Raw genomic sequence first — 6,000 nt, 5'->3', positions numbered from 1 at the left:
AGGCAAGAGCAAGAGCAAGAGCAAGAGCACAACCACCGGGCTTCAGAGCCACCCCCAGTCGTCGCCCGCCACCCAAATCGTTCCCCCACCTTGGACTATCGCTTGGTACACCCCTCTTCGCCGTTGCTTCTTCGCACTACTCCTACTCTTTCTCCGGTGCTTTCAGCCGCCTCGTTCGTTCGGTCGTTCGTCCACCGTTTCGTTCCTCTTCTCGGTGTCCTCGTCGTCGTTTGTCGCGTTTAGAGTGAACCAGTATCTGTACACCTTTGTTTTGTCATTTTTACCGACGAGGATCGCGTGTGTCACTGGCTGCTTCGTGTGCAGAAGGATATCGTATGTTCGACAGCGTGACTGATCTCGGCAGGTTGTATCCTCCGGCGACGCACTGACCTGCCCTTTCATCGCGGTCTCGCCACCCTTCCACCCTCTGTTTTCTCGCGTCTCGACGCAGCGGCGGACAAGACTGATTCGTGGGAAGCGGAGGGGGTTTGTTCGGAACGCGACACCCTGGCCTGTTTGCTCTCGACATTTTCGACGATTCATCGGTTGATCAACCTTGAAACGGAAACCGAAAGAATATTCTGTATATTTTCGTGCGTCCAGGACTAAGATTCTTGGGATATTTGGTGGAAAGTGAGGAAGAATCTCTGCGTGGGCAAGTGACGGCGAGATGAGGAGGTGCGACGCCGCAATAGAAGGGAAGACGCGGCTGTGAGGCCCGGATAGCGTGCACGTTGTGTCGAAGGACGTTCACACGCGCGACTCCATCGGTTGCCAAGCCGATCCTCCTCGCACCAGGCGACGAGAACTTCGTACCTAAGCCGGTCGTTCAACGTGGCCGATCCTTGGACATGTAAGTACACGTAACATTGTCATTTCGTTTAAGGTATATTCTCGAAGGAACTTTGGTCGAATCCGCGAGAAAATATCCGTACGTTTCTTCGAAGACATTGGCACGAAGTGGTTGGATCTTGCTACGCTTCCCCTGTTTTCTTGCGTCTATCGCAGAAGCCTCGGTAGTCCCGGGGGATCGGTCGAATCGAAAGGCGGGCGAAAATCGGCGAAAAGAGGCGGCGATAGGAGACGATCGATTTGTTTGGCGGAGAGCGTGTGATACTGACAGAACTCGAACACGCGAGTAAACACTCGAACCTCGGCTACAGGAGAGCGAAAGAGAGATAGCTATATTGGAAAGGGGTCGGATCGCAGGGCTTTGGAGAAGGAATTTCGACGTAATCGGCCGACTTCCCTCGAGGTTGAGCGAATAAATAGAATAAATCTGCTCGAAGGAGCGGAGCAGACGGTGAAACGAGACCGTTCAAAGCACGGGAAAGATTGCGCAACTGCGAACTAAAAAGGGAGAGAGAAATAAGGGAAAGAAATAAAAAAAAAAAAGTATCGGACCAAGATCGTCGAGGCTTGATCAAGTTGTCCGTCCGCCATCGTGATTATCTTTGGTCAAATGGATTTATCTGTAAATCCTGTGATGGCTGGCTCGGCTTTCAGACAGACATAGGCAGCTTTGCTTCTGACACAAAATAGAAACGAACGAAACGCATGAAAATCGGAAAAATAGGCATCCGTCGTGTATCGAAGCCCGTTAACTTGTACACGCGTGAAATGTAGTACGTCTGCGACGAATTAAACGTGCCGTGAAATGATATTCGAAATTGAAAATACTGGGTGTACTCGGTGGCAACGAAGCTTGCAGTAGCGAACTACCAGAGGTTGAATCGTTACTCGGCTTTCGTGGTTTCTTGCGTGACTTTTCATATTCGTTGTAATTGTTTGCCAGCAAGTGATCGTAGTTGATGGTAGTTAGTGTGATCTATAAAAGAGGAAATTGCATATTTTCGATGTATCCTTCCGTGTCGTTGCAAGACTAACAAACAAAAGTAGTTAACTAGAATTACGTAGCAACGAAAAGTAACCGAGTACGCTGCGATCTACCGTAATATCTTCCAATTAACGTCCATTTATAGCAAACCATTGAACTATAAAGAATCTCTTTTACTGGTATAATTCCCACGGACGGTATTCTTCGATTCATGGCCATAATCGTTAATGGTGCCACTAAACACGAAGTACATTTTTCATTCACACGCAATTTACTTTCTCTGATTAGATTACATCTTACTCTCGCGTGGAAATCTCACCATCGGAGATCGACGTTTAAAGCTCGAGGGATTTCGAGCAGAGGATACGTTCGCCAGATGATTGTAAAATTCGCGAAAGAACCGGGTTTTGTCATCGTTTTGTCTGAGCAGAGAGGAAACAGAGACGGGCTACGTAGTTTGTTACGGTTAAGCGACCAGCGAGCACGGTTATCTGCAAATGGATTAACGTCGCTTGCGAGGTATATACACGCGCGCGAGATTTCCAATGTGCTTTTAACGGGCCGTTTCTTGGCCCTGTCAATCTCTTCCTCGCTTGCCATGCACGCATTGTCTTCGCCAATTATTCTACACGCTGTGGACCTACGTCTCATCGATGTACGACGTCCTCCACCATTCGATCTGAAATGAAATAATTCGTTTAAAGCCATAGCCAAGAATATTTATCGAATAATCTTATTATTACTCGTCGTAGAACATTTTCACGGACTTGTCTCTCTACGAAACGGTTAAATGTCCAACGTGTGCTTCAGTTTTCCGATACGTATATATTTAGTTGCAATCAAAGAAACTGTATTTTACTAGACGCTGGTTCAAGCGTTCGATTGATGGGCAAAGGATCTACGAACCGGCTGGCTCGTAAATAGGGTCAAGATAGTATTTCATTCCCCTCCTACAGCTACTATCGTTTTTAGCCGCGTTTCCGATAACTATCCAACCTCTTGAACTCCGGCAGGGATATGTTCGAATCGATTCCATCGGCAGCTGGCTTTCGTCTCGCCCCGAGGCATTTAGAGATCGAGTATCCGGAATTAAATTCGACAAATGCGAGCGATCATTAGAGACCAGTCGTCGAGAAAGTGTCGCGCGGCACGGCTAGGCTGTCCGTTCGGTTGACTTGGAAACTAGCCTAATCTTGTTCCGATTCACCTGTTCCTGGTGTCTGTCGACAGTTTGCAAGCATTTTTCATTTCGTGTACGAGTTTCCAAGATGGATTCCGCGTTCCGTGACAGCGTGTTTCCACGTCGATTCAACAGCCATAAATCTTTACGATATCCTCGCGCTTCTCGCTCTTCCACCTCCTGAAGATCCATCCTTCGAGCTCGTTTGAAGAAACGTTAACTCGTGGACGCTAGGCGCGTTTACCTTCGCCAATTAAATCGCTATACCGGTAAGACTAATTACATTCCTTTCGAGACCAACGCGCTACTGAAAGTCTATTTAACGAACCAAAAATCGAAAATGTTCTCTAATCGGTACCAATTTCTTTTTTTAGCTGAAACGGTCGTGTAATACGTACACATCTCTTACCTGTAATATCGCGACTTCTACAACGATCGTACGAAATCGAGATGCAAGCTTTTGCTTATAACACACGTCCGACGTAACATGCTTCGAACAATCGACAACCACGAGGTTTCCCCTGATCGCGAATCTCAATCCCAAGCAGTAGTCAGACGTCATTGGTCACCAGTGTCGCAAATTACTTTGGGAATCAACGAATTCTTGTCAAACTCTATCGAAATAACGTACAAGGATCGTCAACGAGCATCGACACGTTCGTCGGGTACAGAGATGGATTTTGGGTGCAAAGTGGGGTATTTCTTCAATTCGTCGGTCTTACTGTGCCTTTGTGTCGTAAAATTGTTTGATATTCCGGGAATTTGCAAAGGCGATCGGCATGGCAGAAGAATTGACAGGAAAAAGATGGATCGGCCGACAGCAGAACGATCGCTCGGACAGGACTCGGTGTCGGTCGATTTTCCCATTTCCTTTGCGCCGCGTATGCGACTCGTTGCACGGTTTATACCTGGACCAGGTAATTGAGCGATTCGATGTTGTACGACTGGTCGGTCAAAGTTGCATTATCGATACGAAAGCCTTGAAAGCGTCGTCTCTGCCGAATCTTATCTCGCGAAGTGGACGTCTCGACGGTTCTCTCTTATCCGTCTAATCTTTGCCAGAGTTATTACGTCTCTGCGAAACTTCCTTCTCGTCCTTTCTTTTCCCTTCTTTTCTTCCGTTATCGTTACCGTTCGAAGATTTCCTTGAGAAATGGTTTCCTTTCACGGATGTCGAACTTTAACATTCCATCAGGAATTCGGTAGTCACATGGCCGGCTTCAACAGAGACGAGAATTTATGTTCTTCCTTTTAAGTAGCAGAGAATAGTCTATGAAATTCAATTATACCAATGACGAAATTCTAAGTATAATTTATAGAAAGCTAGCCAACTTTAAATTACCGTAGGCGGTGGCTGGAAAAGCGATTGAACGTTCTAATAGATCCCCTGTTTCGTATTACGATCTTGTTAGCTGCTTGATTTTTTTAATGCCTTCTCCAAGGTGGCTTCAAGATATCCACTGAACTCGTTGTCAGGCGTCGACGTTACCAGCGAAACTACAGATTCAATTTCTTTTGACCACGCAGGGGACAAAAGTGGCATCCCGGTGAACATTTTCCAAGCTTCTACCAACTTCTTTACGATACCCTGGTCAACTCTTCCGGCAGGAAACCGCATCATCGCGGCAACTCGTTGCGCTCGCGTTCATTGTGCATGAAGATCCGGCACACCGATTCTGCGACCATGCTAGCGAAATGCTTAGCTTCAGAGCTATTTAACCAGGCAGCTGTCTCATCGCCAATGATAATTATTCCTTTTCTTTGGAACACCTATTCCGTTAAATGCCTATGAACCAAAAGAATTGCGAGTTTCAAAGTACCAATATGCTTTCTTCCAGGAATACGCTGATAACTTTTTTATCTCGCCGGAAAGAAAAAACAGAAACATTACGGTTAAATTCCTCGGATCTTACGAAAGTTTGAAATTGTACGCGGGTCATGTACAGCGGCTCGCAAGCATATTTCTATCCAATATTTTCTATCTAATATTTATGTATACACCGTGTTAAAAATACATTGAAATCTCATTAGCTCTGAATCCGAGGACGTACTATCGTCAAATCGTACTATCGTAATCACAATTGGTAGTTGCGTCTCGTTGCGGAGCTAACGAAATTTCAGAAAGTTTCCTATAATGCGCGTAATAATGTATCGATAGAAATTTTCCACGATAAGCGTTCGAGCAGGCTTTCGTCGACGATTAATCGGCTTGGTGTTCGGTGGAGGCAGAAAACGAGTAAAGTAGAGGAGGAGTCTGAAGCAGAAGCCCGATCGCATTTTCATTGGCCGTGAACCGGGTCGGGACTCGCGATGGAACGATTCGCAAAGACGGTGCAAGGGAATTCCGCGTCGTGAACCTACGACTAATGAAATCGTTATAGTTCACCGCGCTTTGAAACGAGGATCGCGGAGAATTACAGCGTGCCTCGCTTTAATAAGAGCACCCGCGACCAGCCAGCGGTACGTGGTCCCGTTTCCGGTGAAAAAAGGATATCGAGCAGTTCGTTCCCCCTCGCGAGCCACGAATAGCGCCGCTTTGTTCGATCTGGCCGCGGGATCGAGTTACCCTGTATTTTCTTGCAGCTCTCCCTCGATGGAACGAGCCTGTACTTTAATGGAATTCCTCGGTTTCCAGCCTTCAAGGAGGAACTTCGAGGGTGCTTCCGCACGTAATTAGAGTTTGAGTCGTTGATTAGATGATTGATTGTCTCCTAGTTGCAGCGACGGGAAGATTTTGACGATTGGCTCTTTGTTTTCTTGTTATCTATAGTCTACAGATCCCAGTGCGTAGAGCAGAGTCTCGTATTAGAAGACGGAGTGATAGGATTATCGCGGTGACTTGAAATTCACAGGCAGGCACAGCGTAGTAATAATACTTGTACGCGTATTTGTACGTTTCTAGAAGCTCGATCAAATCGATAGACACTTGTTTATAGTAGTACATTTATTTAAGTAGACATTTATCTCGTTTCAACGACGACTA

The 6,000-nt window shown here is 46.3% G+C and overlaps 1 protein-coding gene across 1 annotated transcript in view; it reads left to right on the top strand.

Annotated features, from left to right (window-relative positions):
- The first annotated feature begins 12 nt into the window (after positions 1-12).
- The window catches only part of LOC100741344, a 48,176-nt gene continuing 42,188 nt past the window's right edge, over positions 13-6,000 (top strand). Inside the window, exon 1 of the mRNA XM_012385953.3 lies at positions 13-853. The gene's annotated coding sequence lies outside the window, so the exon portion shown is untranslated. The remainder of the gene's footprint in view (positions 854-6,000) is intronic.

Source organism: Bombus impatiens, unplaced genomic scaffold (genome assembly GCF_000188095.3).
Source record: "Bombus impatiens unplaced genomic scaffold, BIMP_2.2 scf_0361, whole genome shotgun sequence".
Classification (NCBI taxonomy): Eukaryota; Metazoa; Arthropoda; class Insecta; order Hymenoptera; family Apidae; genus Bombus; species Bombus impatiens.
This window is presented reverse-complemented; position numbering and strand designations above follow the sequence as displayed.